This window comes from Onychomys torridus, chromosome 12, assembly GCF_903995425.1.
Source record: "Onychomys torridus chromosome 12, mOncTor1.1, whole genome shotgun sequence".
NCBI classification, from domain to species: Eukaryota; Metazoa; Chordata; class Mammalia; order Rodentia; family Cricetidae; genus Onychomys; species Onychomys torridus.
The window spans coordinates 55,773,668-55,790,792 of NC_050454.1; positions in this window are offsets into that span (position 1 = coordinate 55,773,668).

The window sequence follows — 17,125 nt, forward strand, 5'->3', positions numbered from 1 at the left end:
AACAACTGGTACCTCCCACACAGAGTACAATTTCCCAACACCTGCGGACTTCAGATAGACTTCATGAGCAGGCAGAGCCTGCCATACCAGCCTGTTGTCCACATTTCAAATGCATTCCCGACTCCCATGATCATGTCTCTATAACTCTGTGCTGTCAGAGGTTCTTTTTATTCTACCAGGAATCCCTCCTCTATTTTTTCCATCAAGTGACTCCCTGCTATTCTTTTAGGACATCAAATATCCCTTTCTCGAAGGCCTCCCCAGACAGCCCAAGCAGCACCTCCATCCTTCCCCTCTGCTCCTGCGGCACTGTCTAACTACATCCTTTCAGATATGTCGTCCACCGTTTTGTGACTGTGTGTTTCTGTATTTATCTCTTCTGATTAGAGTACAAGAACTTCAAGTAATTCTTTTCCTTGTCTTAATTCTAACATCTGAAGATTAAACTGTATCTATGTTTCTTGGATAGATTACTTTCCTTTGAGAGAAACCCATTTACATTCATAATTTACTCTATAGAATTACTTCTTTCTATTTTGATGGCTCTATAGGAATACACTTAGCCAAACATCCACAGAAAACAGCAGCCAGATAGTTGAGATTTTAAAAAGAAAACTCCAGCATTTTGCAATTTCTTAACTTAGTATTTTCAAATGATAAGTACTAAAGTACATCTTTGTGAATGAATTGCCCTGCTCATTTGCGGTTGCTCCATGAAGTAAAATAAAGTAGGCCAGCAAGATAACATACAAGCATTAAAGCTGATTTCAAAATAATAATTTGAATATAAACTTTTTAGATGTCTAGGCAGTTTTCCTGGAAGCCAAAATCATTGGCTGTCTTGTTTTGAAAAGAATGACCAGCCTTCTTATGCAATTGTTTTAATGCTGTGACTCACATATAAAACTACAGCACGAGAAAATTAATCATTGTGTTTACTTCATTTCTCTGCTAATGAAACTTTTTTTTTTTTTACCTTTCTTTATAAGATAAAGAAATTTTAAATGCTGTCCTACATCTGAGAGAATGTTGAACTGGTTACTCCCACAACATACTTCTGAGAACACAGAACTCCCTTCTAATGTTGGCCTGCTCCTGCTGGCCTTCTTATTTCTAAATCATGCATTCTTTTATGAGAAAGTGGCATGAGAGTCTGCTTTAGCTCACGTGAAAAACAAATATTCAATGTGAAGTTTTTTACTCACTGCATTCCCAAATTGGACAGCATGTAACTGTTAGAGTTAGGAAGGAAGGAATGAAGCTTCTAAATCTGTATGGTGAGACAGGCCAGCTTTCTCACTTGTAATTTACCCAAGGAAAGAGACCTATCTGTGCCTACATCCTGAATATAACCTTCCTGGGTCATAACTCAAAAGTATTCATTTACTAAACCAATCCAAATCAACTTCATTCAATGATTGCTGTCCTTTGGGTCTGGCTTGTCCCCCTGGCGTGCATGATCTTGTAAGCTTTGTTCCTAAGCTGGTTATGTCAAGGTTAGGGACACTTTAAGAGGTTGGACTTGTTGGGAGATAACGGACATCAGGCTCCACTCCTGTGATCAATGTTTTCTTCATACAGTGAGTTGGAGAGGGGCATACTAGTGCATGTATTAATCACAACACTCAAGGAGGTGGAGGTATGCAGATCTCCGTGAGTTTAAGGCCATTTGTTCTATATAATGAGTTACAGATTAGCCAGAGAAACATAGTGATACCTTGTCTCAAAAAATGTAAGATAAGATATAGTGAGTTAGATCTCATAGAACTACGTTAGTGCTCATCATAAGAACAGGCCACCGTGCATGTTGGTGTTTTGTTCATAGCAGTTTTCAAAGTCACAAAATGACTTTCATATAGACCTGCACTGGACAACTGCATGGGATTGGGAGGGAGTGCTAGACAATAACACTGGAAATGCAAGTTGTGAGAGGGAAAGGCTCTGAAGAGCCAGTCATTGAGTCGATGAATAAAAATGATTCTCTCAAGCCCGAGCTGACCTACTCTGGTGATCAGATGGCCGAACACCCTAACTGTCATGATAGAACTCTCATCGAGTGACTGATGGAAGCAGATGCAGAGATCCATGGCCAGGCCCCAGGTGGAGGGAGCTCCAGGAGTCCAATCAGGGAAAAAGAGAGAGAGAGAGAGAGAGAGAGAGAGAGAGAGAGAGAGAGAGAGAGAGAGAGAGAAGGGATTGTATGAGTGAGAATTGTTGAGATCAAGATTGGAAAAAGCACAGGGACAAATAGCCAAACTAGCAGAAACACATGAACTATGAACCAATAGCTGAGGAGCCCCCAACTGGATCAGGCCCTCTGGATAAGTTAGACAGCTGATTAGCTTGAACTGTTTGGGAGGCATCCAGGCTGTGGGACCCGGACCTGTCCTTAGTGCATGAGCTGGCTGTTTGGAACATTGGGAGGGCCTATGCTGGGACACTTTGCTCAGGCTAGGTAAAGGGAGGAGGGGACTGGACCTGCCTCAACTGAATCTATCAGGCTGAGCTGAATCCACATGGGAGTCCTTGCCTTGGAGGAAGTGGGAATGGGGGGGGGGTGGGGGGGAGGACAGGAAAATCCATGGCTGATAAGTAAAATTAAATTAATTATAAAATTTTAAAAAATAAAAAAATAAGTTTGCAAAAGAAAAGATAAAAAAATTAAAGAAAGAATGAAATTTCTCTCAGTTTAAAAAAAAAAAAAAAGAATGATTCTCTCATACTTTTCATGTCACGTACCTAGAAAAAGGATCCAAGGTCCAGATTAACTCGTGGCCTCAATAGACATCAATCAAGTTACTTCCTTTAGCTTCTAGGGACTCTTAAATAACCTTTTGGTTTCTCTGTCTGCAGTTAAGCATTTTAGAACGAAAAAAAAAAATGAGTCTAGTCACTAAATATTGGCTCAAATTCAGAAAGCGATGTCTTGAATGTGTGTGTGTGTGTGTGTATGTATGTATATATATGTATATGTGTATATATATATATCAGCAAGATGGGTGGGTAGGTTAGTACTCTGGAACACCATCAAAACAACTGGGGCAATTGTTATTGTTTCTAAACTGATTTTTTTTAGACCCAACAGTGTTTCACAATAGAGGCTCTTGTGTGCCTTTAAAACCCTGAGATTAACAATTATTTTTCAGCAAGCAATAAAAATTATAATGTTTCCTGAATTTGGAGAGGTTCTTGCGGCAAATACTCCATCACATTTCTTTCCTGGGAGCCTGGAATTTCCGTGAACCCACATGGACCCAACAACAACGTGCACACATGATGTCACGACTTGACTGATAAAGGATACAGCAGATCACATCTGAAACTGCTTCGTGTCAGGTAAGCCAAACAACGTGAGAATTTCAGAAATATGCATTCAGAAATTTATTTCATAAAGTACTCGTGTCTCCTAAGAAAGCAAGCAAAGGCGTGTGTCTGCTGGGCAGTGACCCCCCCTAGCACTTCTGCAGCTTGGGGAATTCCTTTTGCCTTACATGTTTTGCAGCAAAGCATTCTGTCCACCATGCCTCTTGCTTCTGTACTTAGGGTTCCACTTCCTGCTACTGCTTCCTTCCTCTTCTCGGGGAGTCCCACCTGGTCCTCAAGCATGCCGCTTGCTGTTTAAGGTGGACAATTGCCTGTGTTCCTTTCACTCAGCTTTCTATGCTAGAAATGTTGTTTCTACTTTTCTTAATTTTAATTTTTTTTATTTAGGGGTGTGTGTGTGTGTGTGTGTGTGTGTGTGTGTGTCTGTGTGTGTGTGTGTGTGTGACTATGAACATGTGTATAAGAGTGCCCTTGGAGGTCAAAAGAGGTCATTGGATCCTCTGGAGTTGGAGGTACATACGTGCAGACAATTGTGAGCTACCCAACATGGGTGCTGGGAACTGAACTTGGGTCCTCTGCAAGAGCAGTAAGAGCCCTTAACCACTGAGCCATCTCTCCAGTCCCAGGTGTTGAGGTTTCTAACACTCTTATAAATTGCTTTATGGTATATAAGTTCCTTAGAAACACAAATTTGAAGATGTCTGCAATTATTCACCTATATATTTCCCCTATTTGCCTATTTGGATATTTTACCTAAACCCTATTTTATCATAGGCCTAGATCTCAAACTTGGTTTCTACTTACTATATTCTTGGCCAGGTCCCAATTACATTAGTAATTAGTAACACATTTTATGCAAATGCATTAGTATATGGTGTATATTCTTTTAAGGTCTGTAATCAATCAATTAATCTTTGTCTGTCTGTCTGTCTGTCTGTTTCTCTCTCTCTGTCTCTCTCTCTGTCTCTCTCTCTGTCTCTCTCTCTGTCTCTCTGTCTCTCTCTGTCTCTCTCTGTCTCTCTCCCTCTCTCTGTCTCTCTCTCTCTCTGTCTCTCTCTCTCTGTCTCTCTCTCACCCTCTTTGGGTTGTGAGCCTTACCCTTTGCTAGCTGAGTTGTCTCTCTAACTCTCTAGCCTTTTTTTGAAACAGCTCATGCTAACTTCAAATGCCCTTTGATCCTCTTGTCTCCATTATCTGCTCTACCACAACCAGTACAGTGCAGTGCTGAAGAGCCAACCCAGAGTTTACACATTTGAAAAAAGTTCCCTACCAACTAGCCTTGTTCCCAGCCCCAGGATCTGCTCATTTTCTTAGCAGTGTCCCTAATGACATGCACTTCACAACCTTCCCTAATTAAAACATGTGTTTTTGAGACTTGCACATTAGGGTATGACTAGGGTATAGTGCTTCCTGTGCTAAATTCATGAGGTTTTTTCTTTTCTTTTCTCAAATCTGTCCACATTAACCAGTCCTTCTATTATAAGACTTATCAATCTATAAGCACTCAGTCTCTACTGACTATTTACTATGTAGAGATTTCAGAAGGCCATTTTGGATACTTATTCTATATGATAAAGTCAGTGAGGAATGCTTGCTGCATAATAATCTTGTCACACTTCAGATATTGGAGATCTTTGAGCAACATTCCTTTTTGTGTACCATTTAAAGCCTTTGTGACTCACATGATCCAAGGATGCTCCCTACCAGGGACTCTCTAGACACCACACATGGAATGGACCATGAGATAGGCTACCTGCTCTCCTTTCCAGCCTCTCTCCGTTCAGGTCACCTAGCCTTACTTGCTTGTCAGAGACAACCACTCCTTCATGTCCATCTAAACCCCTGTGGTACTCATCTGATCCCAACTGTTCCCTACTGGAGACTCTCCAGCCACCACACATAACCCTGATGCCCAGATATCTGACCAGGACCCTCCAGTGGCTGGATAGCTGCATAAAGAAGAATAAAGTTAGATCTTTATCTCTCACCCTGCACAAATCTCAACTCCAAATGGATCAAATACCTCAACATAAGTAAGACCTGATACCCTGAGCAGACAGAGGGAAAAACAGAGACTGTTTGACCTCACTGGCACAGGAAAACACTTTCTGAGCAGAACCCCAGTAGCACAAACATTAAGCTCAAGAATTAATAATAATTAATAAACATGCCACATGACATTAAAAAGGTTCTATACCGCAAAGGATGCTATCATTCAAGTCAAGAAGCAGCTGAGAGAATGAAAGAAAACATTTATCAGCTCTACATCTGATAGAAGGCTAGTATCCAGAATACATAAATAATTTAAAAAAAAACTAAACACCAGGAAAACACGCTAATTTTTAAAATGAGACATAAAAATAGATTTCACAAAAGATAAAATACAAATGGATGGGAAACGGTTTTTAAAATGTTCAATACCTACCAGACATGGTGGCACACGCCCTTTAATCCCAGCACTTGAGAGGCAGAGACAGGTGGATCTCTGTGAGTTTGAGGCCAGCTGCCTGCTCTGCATAGCAAGATCTAGGCCAGCCAACCAGCCAAAGCTGCATCTTGAGACCCCTAGGTTCAGTATCCTTATCCATCAGGGAAACGCAAATTAAAAGATCTTACTCTGCTCAGAATAGCATGGCTAAGAAAGAAAAGAGAGAGAGAGAACAAATGCTGGTTTGAGGGCTAGAAAGGAATACAAAACATGTGGTGGTGTGAGTAGGAATGGCCCCCATAGGATCATCTATTTGAATGCTTGGTCCCCAGGGAGGAGAACTGTTGGAAAGGATTAGAAGGATTAGGGGTTGTGGCCTTGTTGGAATAGGAGGTGTGGCCTTGTTGGAATAGGTATAAATGGCCTTGTTGGAGGAAGTCTATCACCAGAAGTGGGCTTTGAGGTTTTAAAAACCCATGCCAGACTCTCTCTCTCTCTCTCTCTCTCTCTCTCTCTCTCTCTCTCTCTCTCTCTCTCACACACACACACACACACACACACACACACTCTCTCTCTCTCTCTCTCTCTCTCTCTCTCTCTCTCTCTCTTTCAGCTTTAGGATCACTACATAGCTCTCAGCTAGTGCCCTACTTACCTCCACGCTCCCAATCATGATGATAAAGGACTGACCCTGTGAAACTGTAAGTAAGCCCAGAATTAAATGTTTTCTTTTATAAGAGTTGCCATGGTTATGGTGTCTCTTCTGAGCAATAAAGAGTGACTAAGACAGTAGATGACCCAGCTACACCACTCTTGGGCATATACCCAAAGGACGGTATATTCTACTAGAGAGATACCTACTCATCCATGTTTATCACTGCTCTATTCACAACAGCCAAGAAATAGCAACAGCCTAGATATCCATCGACTGATGAATGAATGAAAACATGATAAATTTATGCAATTAAATATCATTCAGCTATTAAGAAAAAGGAAATCATGAAATTCACAGGTAAATAGATGGGTCTAGGAATAAAATCACCCACAGTGGGGGTAACCAGGACCAGAAAAGCAAGGGTCACATGTTTTCTATGGTTTGGGGGGGGGGTATTAATTTGAATCTTTAGATAAGTGTGTGTTCCATTTTCAGTACCCATAGCAGTCAGGAAATTAGTAAGCATCGATGAAGGCACATTTCAAGGGACTGGAGACAGAATGCAATGGAGTAAAGATTTAAAGGGAGACAATGGAACAGGAATGCTAAATGAGGTGGGGGCTGGGAGGGCACGGTAGATGAGGGACCATGGAGAGGGATGACTAACAGTAAAGACATTTTGAAAAATCATATGGAAATCTACTACTATAGAAGCTTCCTAAAATATATACATACACATATATAAGAGATTTTAAATGGAGTTACCTTATAATGAGGCAACAATGCCCTTAATAGAGACCACAGGTAACAAATAAGAGACAAGAACCAGAAATGGGGGTGCCTTTTTTTGAGCTGTTGATCAGGAAGTTCCCATAGACTCCCCAAACATCACAGGCTATTGCAATGCTTTTGGTTACTCTCCAGAACTTGATGGTAAGACACTATCGCTGAAGGTACCAAATACTTAAGATGACTATAACATGGAGAGATCAAGCTGGTACCGACCCATAACTTTAATACCTACTGACTAACTTTCATAGTCCTAGTAGGTGCTGTGCATGCGACCAAAGAAAAAGTAACCATCAGTTTTACCGAGCTGTGAACTACAATAACAACCAGCCTGGCAAGGCATACTCACCAATATAATAGTGGCATGAATATGGGAGTAACCAACGACTTTCTGATCGGATTTCAGGACTATTCCACACGCTGAAATGCATACCCGGCATGGCTATCAAAGCCAAGAACCTATGGCTAGATAGGTCATAGGCTTAACTAAACTATTACTCTGAGAGATAGGCATAGTATTAAAACAATCATAGTGACTCATCATTATATCCATAGATGGATGCACCTCTCAGTCCTCATTAGAGAAGCTTCTTCTTGCAGTAGATAGCAATTAATCAAAGACCCACAATGATAGAGATGCAGAAAATAGGAGACTGTGGAATGCTCTTTCCTAAATGATGTATCACAGCCCTCCTATCAAGGATCAGGATTATTGTAGAAGAGCTGGTGAAAAGACATAAGAGGCAGAGGCAGTAGATGGCTACAGGGAAAAAGCGTATTCTAGACACAGCAGAGCAGTTGCATAAGGACTCACAATGGTTGTGACAGCACACAAAAGACCTGGGCAAGATCAAGCCAGACAAAACCCCAGCATGGAGAAGAGAAGAGATATGGACAGGAAGGCCCACCCTAGCTAAAGGGCTACTGGCAGTTGATAATCGCTCAGAGAGAGTTGGTTTTCTTTAGGGCCATGGCCCCTGGTAGGTCAACCACACTCCAATGGAAGGCCATACATCCTAGAGTATTTGGAGAGCATAAGTGCACTTTATGGGTTGAGAGAGAGAGAGAGACAGAGACAGAGACAGAGACAGAGAGAGTCAGAGACAGAGAGAGACAGAGACAGGGAGAGAGAGACAGAGACAGAGACAGAGACAGAGACAGAGAGACAGAGACAGAGAGAACACCATGTTACATGGGTGGGGTGAAAATATATTTGGGAGGAATTGAGAAAAGGATGAATATTATGAAAATACACTCTATAAAACTCTCAAACTAATTAAAAGTGAGGAGTGGCTATTTTTAAGAGAACATTTGTTGAGTTAAACAGAAACGAACTTATAAGGACACATTTTGTTCATGTCTCAGGAAGACTCTGAGAATCACATTCAGGGTGAGCATTACAAAGGGAGGGCCAGTGCAAGCATGTGAAACACTCGGCTTGACCTGTGATATTCCTAGACCCCATAAAAAGGAAGGAGAGAACCAACTGCACTGAGTTATCTTCTGACCTATGTATGCACACAACACATACACAATTGCTGGGGGATGTTCTGTATGTCAAATATGTTGCTCTGGTTGGTTAATAATTAAAACACTGATTGGCCAGTCGCCAGACAGGAAGTATAGGCGGGATAAGTAGAGAAGAGAATTGGGGGAAGTGGAAGGCTGAGGCAGGGAGACACTGCCAGTCGCTGCCATGACAAGGAAGATGTAAGGTACCGGTAAGCCACGAGCCATGTGGCAACCTATAGATTAATAGAAATGGGTTAATTTAAGATATAAGAACAGTTAACAAAAAGCCTGCCACAGCCATATAGTTTATAAGTAATATAAGTCTCTGCGTGTTTACCTGCTTGGGTCTAAGGGCCATGGGAGCCGGGCAGGAATAGGATACACACAATAGTAACAGATATTTTTAAAGGAGAGAAGAGACCTCACTGCTAAAACCATAGCCAAATCTTGCCACTGAGTGTGTCAATGAGAATGCCTTTCAGACCTCCAATGCTGCATTACCAGCAATAGATCACGCTTACCCAGGCAGAAAGCATGCCAACATTCCTCACCAGAGGAATCTCCCCATGCTCTTTTTTTTTTTTTTTTTCCTGAGACAGGGTTTCTCTGTGTAACCCTAGCTATTCTAGAACTTGCTCTATAGACCAGGATGTCCTCAAACTCAGCGATCCACCTGCCTCTGCCTCCTAAGTGCTGGGATTAAAAGCATACACCACCACCGCCCAGTTCTCTTCATGTTGCTAACATGATGCTTCTGCCTTGCTTTTGACTCCTTATTTGAGAATCCCAGGTCTGTTGGACACACCTAAGCCTTAAGTCCAGACCTGTGGTTCAAAAGAGTTGGAAAATAGGATGTATCAATGTAGACTCCACAGTGAAAGTTAGCTCTACATTCCATAAAGAATCATATGGTTCAGAGTTCCCAGATACAAGAATCCAAATGCTAAAAACAGCAAAAGCCCACTCTATCCACTGTGTCTTGTTGACTTCAGGACCCTGTATCATAGAATGCCTAGCTTACCACCTTCCTCTGTGCCATGGCATAGCAATAATTCTCACATGGGTATGTCTCTTCTATCTTCCTTCCTTGAGCAGTGCAGTCGGCACAGAGAACTTAAGAGATGCGATGGATGTCTGAAAATTTTGAGCACAACACAGCAGCCTCTGCAAACACTCAGTCTCCTCCCTAGAGATGTTTTCAGTCTCATGGGCTCATGCTACACTCCCTTCTGTAAAACAGTTTCCTCTGTGAAACTGTGTTCTCAGGAGTTGCTACAATGATGAAAAATAGAGGTACCAAGTGAGAATTCACTGTGGGATGGGAAGTGAGAGCGACAGTGTCTGGTGACAGTGGGCCGTGCCCAACAGGCACGCACACCCAGTAACAATCAATTTACTCAAGATGAAATAAGTATGACAGCTGTCCCTGATTGCATTTATTTGCTTGCAGATAGTGACCTTATTATGAAAGTATATGTATTTCATGTTCTTGGAAATCGTAAAATGGACCATTTCGTTTGGGGGGTTATTTATATTTGTTTTTATTTTGCTTTCATTTTTTTGGGGGGGAGAAGTAGTTGTCATTACTGTTCTTGTATTTCCTAGGAATTGGCATTAAAAAAACAAAAAACAAAAAAGAAAACATTAAGACACCAATGTCACCATGACCCAAAAAGAGTTTGGGAATCTCTGAAGTATCAGTGTCTGTTGCATGAAAATATAAATGTATTATTCACCACAGGCATGCATTTCTCATAAGAAGCCTCCACTGTCCTTTCTCAGAGAAGAACAATTTGTGAATAAAGTCAGATTACTAGCTGGGCTGTAGCCTCCCACTCATGTGGTGGATGTCCAGGGGGTGATTGGAATTTCTGGAACAAAGTGAAACAGCTGGGAAAGATTGGGAGGGGAAAGCCCAGAAGAAATGTTCAGGCAAACACTGAAAGCCCCAAGGGCCAAGGACAGAGCCAGCAAATATCCCTACCAACTACAGGGGCTATTGGGCCCATCATCTAGGAAGATGGCATAACACTGTGGACAAACACATGGATGTGTATGTGTTTGAGGCAGGAAAGTTTGGTAAATTACTCTGTGGAGAACAAGGAACAGAAGAAAGCAAAGAAAAAACTCCAAGTTTGGAAAGAACAAACTCCTTTAATGACATTTCCAAAACACAACGCTATGTTTAGGGACAGAATGATGACCTCATACAAGTCATTACCCTCTTTCTTCCTTAGAACATGTGTATCTATCTATCAACCAGCCATCTGTAATTATTCTGTTTCTCTTGTATTCCCTGGGAATGTGATGGGGAAAAATCATTAAAGCATTAATATCACCATAACCCAAAAAGAGTTTGGGAACCTTTGAAATAGCAGTGTCTACTGAATGCAAGTATAAATGTTTGGCTAGGCATGGTTCTGCACATCTTTAATCCCAGCACTTAGGAGACAGAGGCAGGGGGACCTTGTGAGTTTGAAGCCAGCCTAATCTACATAGCAAGTTCCAGGATAGTCGGGTCTACAAAGAACGATCCTGTCTTAAACAAACAAACAAATATAACATAAAATAGATTATTCTAGTATTTTCAAGTTTTAAATAAGAATTTCATTGCTTTAGTAAGAAATAAAATACTTGCCAGTGTGGTGGCAGCACATACCTTTAATCCCAGCACTCAGGAGGCAGAGGCAGGTCAATCTCTGCATGTTTGAAGGTCTAGTCTATACAGCAAGTACTAGGCCAGCCAGTGCTACATAATGAGACCATATCTCAGAAAGGAAGGAAGGAAAGAAACAAGGAAGGAAGGAAGGAAGGGAGGAGTGGAGGTAGGAGGTAGGAGGGAGGGAAGGAGGGAGGGAGGGAGGGAAAAGAAAGACTTTTTAAAAAATAATGATGTCAGCCAGGCAGTGGTGGAGCACACCTTTAATCCCAGCACTCAGGAGGCAGAGACAGGTGAATCTCTACAAGTTCAAGGCCAACCTGGGCTACATGTCTCTGACACCCTTCTTGCCTTCTCTGCACTGACTCCACCTTACTTCCAACCTGTAATACTGCATGCTTAGGTCCTTGCAGTCATCTGAACAGATGTGCAGCCTCTAGACTTTCGTGTCCACCTACTGATGGAACCCTCCCCTGTCAGAAGGCTTATATACCCGCCTATCGTATTAGGATCACACTGGCTGGGTGTGGCATACCCTTTACTGGCATGACCTTAGAAAACAAACCAGTTTTTTCATCCTTTGTCTGGGCTCAGACATTGCTTCTCTTCCCACTCAGGGCTACCGATTGCTAGCTGGTGGGAGCAAGTACATAGGAATAGAGTGGTCACGACTTTGTGGTTAGAGTCCTGTTGGTTTAAATTCTTCCCACTCTGCCTCTACATTCCTTCAGGGTCTGCCCAGCCTGTATGGTCAGTGGGGACCTGGACTGTGTGTCAATCCATTTTCAGTCTTTTTTATCACTCCTCTCCCACGCACTGTCAAACATAAGTGATAAGAGAAATAATGAGAAAGAATAAGACACAAAAGGTAAATTTAAAATTAATATTTGCTCATACCGTTTCTTCAGAGTCCAGGGAAATGACTTAAAACAAATAAGACTCTTTTTGTAGGGTGTTTCCTTGTGAACATATGGAACAAGTATATTTGACAAGTGATTACTCATAGTAGTAACAACCCTAGTTACACAAAGGTCTCCGGCTAATGTTTTGAAAGTATCACTTAAGAGAAGTTCAGTTTCTGGTATGTAGTGGAAAGGGAACTTCTTCCAGTAACAGCTTTCTTTGTGCTACTTGGTGGCACTGTGTCTCCTTTTACAGTCTAAATTTATATTAAAATACACACACACACACACACACACACACACACACACACATATACAAATGTAGAGAGATACTGATGTGTACCCATATGTGGGTAAATGTGTGCAATTTATACATATGTATTGACATGTATGCAGAAATGTGTATGTAGGAAAATTAGTCTATAATATTTGTAAACCTATAAAACACTTCTGTTCAAAATTTATTTTTCCAGGCAGTGGTGGCACATGCCTCTAATCCCAGTACTCGAGAGGCATAGGCAAGCAAACCTCTGAGTGTGAAGCCAGCCTGGTCTATAGAGTGATGCTGTGGGATGTTCTGTATGTCAAATGTGTTGTTCTGACTGGTTAAAATAAATAAAGTGCTGATTGGCCAGTAGCCAGGCAGGAAGGATAGGGTAGGCAGGACAAGGAGGAGGAGAATTCTGGGAAATGAAGGCTGGGGCAAAAAAGACACTGCCAGCCCCTGCCATGACAAGAAAGATATAAGGTGCTGGTAAGCCACAAGCCACGTGGCAACTTATAGACGAACAAAAATGGGTTCATTTAAGATAAAAGAAGTAGATAACAAGAAGCCTGCCACGGCCATACAGTTTGTAAGCAATATAAGTTTCTGTGTGTTTACTTGGTTGGGTCTGAGCATCTATGGCCCTGGCAGGTGAGAGAGATTTGTTCTGACTGTGGGCCAGGCAAAAAAACTAACTACAGAGTAAGTTCCAAGACAGCCAAGGCCACATGAAGAAACAATCCCACACAAACACACACAAAAAAAACCTATTTTTCAAAAGTAAAATTTGTCCTAGGAAGGATATATTTATTACGCATTCCAAATAAATATTTTAGAAACTGAATTTTATTATCTGAACCATAAAATATAACAAGACATAATATTTACTTGTAGATTCATGCATTTTAATCAGAATCTTATTTGTAAATCTCTCTAAAAGCCAATCTCAGGTACTCTTCCAATGGCTGCATGATTTAAAGATTGCCTTTACAAATTTTTGTTAGCAAAGTAACAGTTTTCAATGTTACCTTTAAAATGTTTCAATTAATCTTAAGATATTTACAACTGCAACTATTTCTACAGAAAGTTGTTTCTCCTTCCGTTTTGTTTTGAATGTTGTAAACCTACAAAAAGTTACAAGGATGAACTTCTCTTCCTACATGAAACTGGACCTTTTAAAAAAGTATTTATTTAAATTTATTTTATGTGCATTGGTGTAAAGGTGTCAGATCTCCTGGAACTGGAGTTACAGACAGTTGTGAGCTGCCATGTGGGTGCTAGGAATTGAACCTGGGTCCTCTGGAAGAACAGCCAGTGCTCTTAACCACTGAGCCATCTCTCCAGCCTCTTGACATTTTTTTAAATTGTTCCATCTTCTCTTCCTTTCTTTTGAATCAACTGAAAATAATTTTCAGGTCTCTTTCCCTAAACACTGCAGCATGTACTTTCTAAAAATAAAAACACATTACCTTTCTCTTACATCATCACATTTCTCAAAATCCTGAAGATTAGCACAGACACAAGACTGCTTTCCAAATAGCATTTTCTTCTTCCTGCCCTGGGTAACAGTGTCTATTCCATCTAAGTTCACACTGCCTTTGGATGCCACATAGTTTCAGTTTTTTGTTTTTGTTTTTGTTTTTATTTTTTTCCCAGTCTGGAACAGTTTCCTGTTCTCTGTCTTTCTTGGCATTTTCCTATTTATAGAGTAGCAGTCACTTGTTAAATAGAATGCCCTGCCTTGGGTTTGTCTGATCATTTCCTCATGCTTTTAGACAGGTTGTGCATTTGGGCAAGAACAGTACAGAAATAACACTGTGTCCTTTTCAGCACAACCCATGTGGAGGCTCAGGATACTGATTTGTCCCATTATTAGTGATACTAAGCTTAATCACGTATTCACTATGAAGACACCTTGTTCTTCTTTTGTAATTACACTTGTACTCTGTCACATAGCAACTGTGTTCACAATTCCCAGAAGCTGGAATCACCTCAAATGTCATGCATGACCAGAGAAGCACAGTGTATACTGTACATTAGGACATACTAAATAGCAAACTATGGATGCCAGTAGTAATGAGGATGGACCTCAAAACAATTATGCTGAGTGTCAAAAGCCAGTTATATAGTGCATGATTTCATGCTTACACCATCTATTCTCTGTACTTTATTTTGATTTTACAGACTGACCTTGATTGTAACCCAGGCCTGCTTCCTACTCAGGCTCTCTGTTTCCTGGTCCACCAAGATGTAACCAGTAGTCGTATCTACTCTAGCCACTATGAAACCATAATGAACTATATCCCCTTAAACTATGAGCCAAAGACATCCTTCCTCTCATAACTGATCACACTGATAAGTACCTGACAGGTGTTTGACTACAACAAGATAGGAAAGAGGAGTGGAGATAATAGAATGATCCTGTATCCTGATTGTGATGCTTACCACTGTCTATATTTACATGTAAAACCACAAATCTAGTCGTCAAAAATAAATCCAGTTTATAGTGTACTTCTTTTTAAAGATTTTTTTAAATGTTTAATTGGTGTCTTTTTATGGATTTTGGTACTTGAGTACAGTGCCTAGGAAAGCCAGAAAAGGGCACCAGATTCCCTGGAGCTGAGCTGCAGGTGGCTGGGACCACCCATGGGTTCTGGGAACCAAACTCTAGTCCCCTGAAAGGCAATACAGAGTTTTAGCCACTGAGCTATCTCTCCAGCCCTTTTGTCTTAGTTACTTTTCTATTGCCATGACAAAACACCATGACCAAGGCAAAATATACCAGAAAAGGTTTCCCGTGGGGCTCCCGGTTATAGAAGGTTAGTGTCCATGACCATGATGGCAACAGGCAGGTAGGCATGGCACTGGAGCAGCAGCTGAGAGCCTGCATCTGACCCACATCAGGAAGCAGAAAGCCAACTAGGAATGGCACAGGCTTTTGGAATTTTAAAGCATGCCACCAGTGATGCACTTCCCCTCCTAATTAGGAGGTCACACCTCTTAATCCTTCTCAAATAGTTCCACCAACTGGGGACCAAGCATTCAAATATATGAGCCTATGGGAGCCATTCTGATCCACATTTTTTCAAATACCATTTTAAATAATATATGTAAGGAGATCCTTACAGACTGTGAATTTCTTATTCACTAATAAACAAACAGCTTGTATATAATCCAGTCTTTCATCCTCCACCTAAGTTTATAGCTCTACTTCTACACGAGCTTGATAGTTGTGGGAGACCAGCTCCTACATTTATTTACCCCACGGACCCTTGAAGAGTGAAGGATGTGAGATTTAGATAGAAATATAGAGGAGAGAGACAAAAACACAGGATAGACTCAAGAGGGGCTGGGTCAAAACACTGGGTCTCTACTAAAGGGCTTTTAAAGGAATGCCAAGGGGTAGAGCAAAAGATCTCTATACAGCACAGCCAAGTGCAGACCATCCCAGGCACCTGGTGACCATGCATGTGGTCAAGCCATCCCCTAATGCAGCCCTGCAGTGTAAAGCAAGCTCAGATCTCACTAGGACGCTTTTGTGGGCCCCCACAGATAGTGATATGAAGTTTTTACAGCTCTTATTATCTTTCTCTTGTGGTGAATCAATCCCAATCATATAGATCGTCTTAGTTGGGGTTTCTATTGCTGCAACAAAACACCAGGACCAAAAAACAAGTTGGGGAGGAAAGGGTTTATTATATTAGGCTTATACTTCAGCATTGCTCCTCATCACTGAAATCAGGACAGGAACTCAAACAGAGCAGGATCTTGGAAGCAGGAGCTAATGCAGAAGCCATGGAGGAGAGCTGCTTACTGGCTTGCTTCCCCTGGCTTGCTCAGCCCACCTTCCCTTAAAACCCAGGACCAGCAGCCCAGGGATGGCACTACCCACCATGGGCTGGGCCTTCCCCCCATTGATCACTAAATGAGAAAATTCCTCACAGCTGGATCTCACAGAAACATTTCCTCAGCTGAAGCTCCTTCCCCTGATGACTCTAGCTTGTGTCAAGTTGACACATAAAACCAGCCAATACATAGACCAAAAAAGTAGATATTGCATAGAGGCACACTTGGGGCTTCATGAACAAAATTGGTATGGTTCCTCTTATTTCATTTATGCATCTAGAAACATCATGAGGTTCTGGCATATATTTTTAATAATTAATTTTTTGTCCACAATATCTAGCTAAATCAGCTATAGGTATGATATAAGTATTAACATATATATGATATTAAGGCACATACATTTGTCTCTGGTCATGACAGAAGCATTAAAGAGCACTACCTCACTATAGATTGAGACCTTCTTTCTGGTTATCTGTAACATACTTAACCTTTGATTCTGTAACAGCCATTTACTGGTTATAAAACTGCAATTAATATTTCATACTTAATAAACAAATTATAATATGCAAGTATCATCTATTATTTGGAAGAACTTGGCAAAGATCATAACAAAATAAACGTATTGTTAAGATAATAACACCATGCATTAAAATGATAAGGAGATGTGCTGGATAGTTTTATGTCAACTTGATAAAAGTTAAAGTCATCTTAGAAGAGGAGACCTCAATTAAAAAAAGTGCCTCTA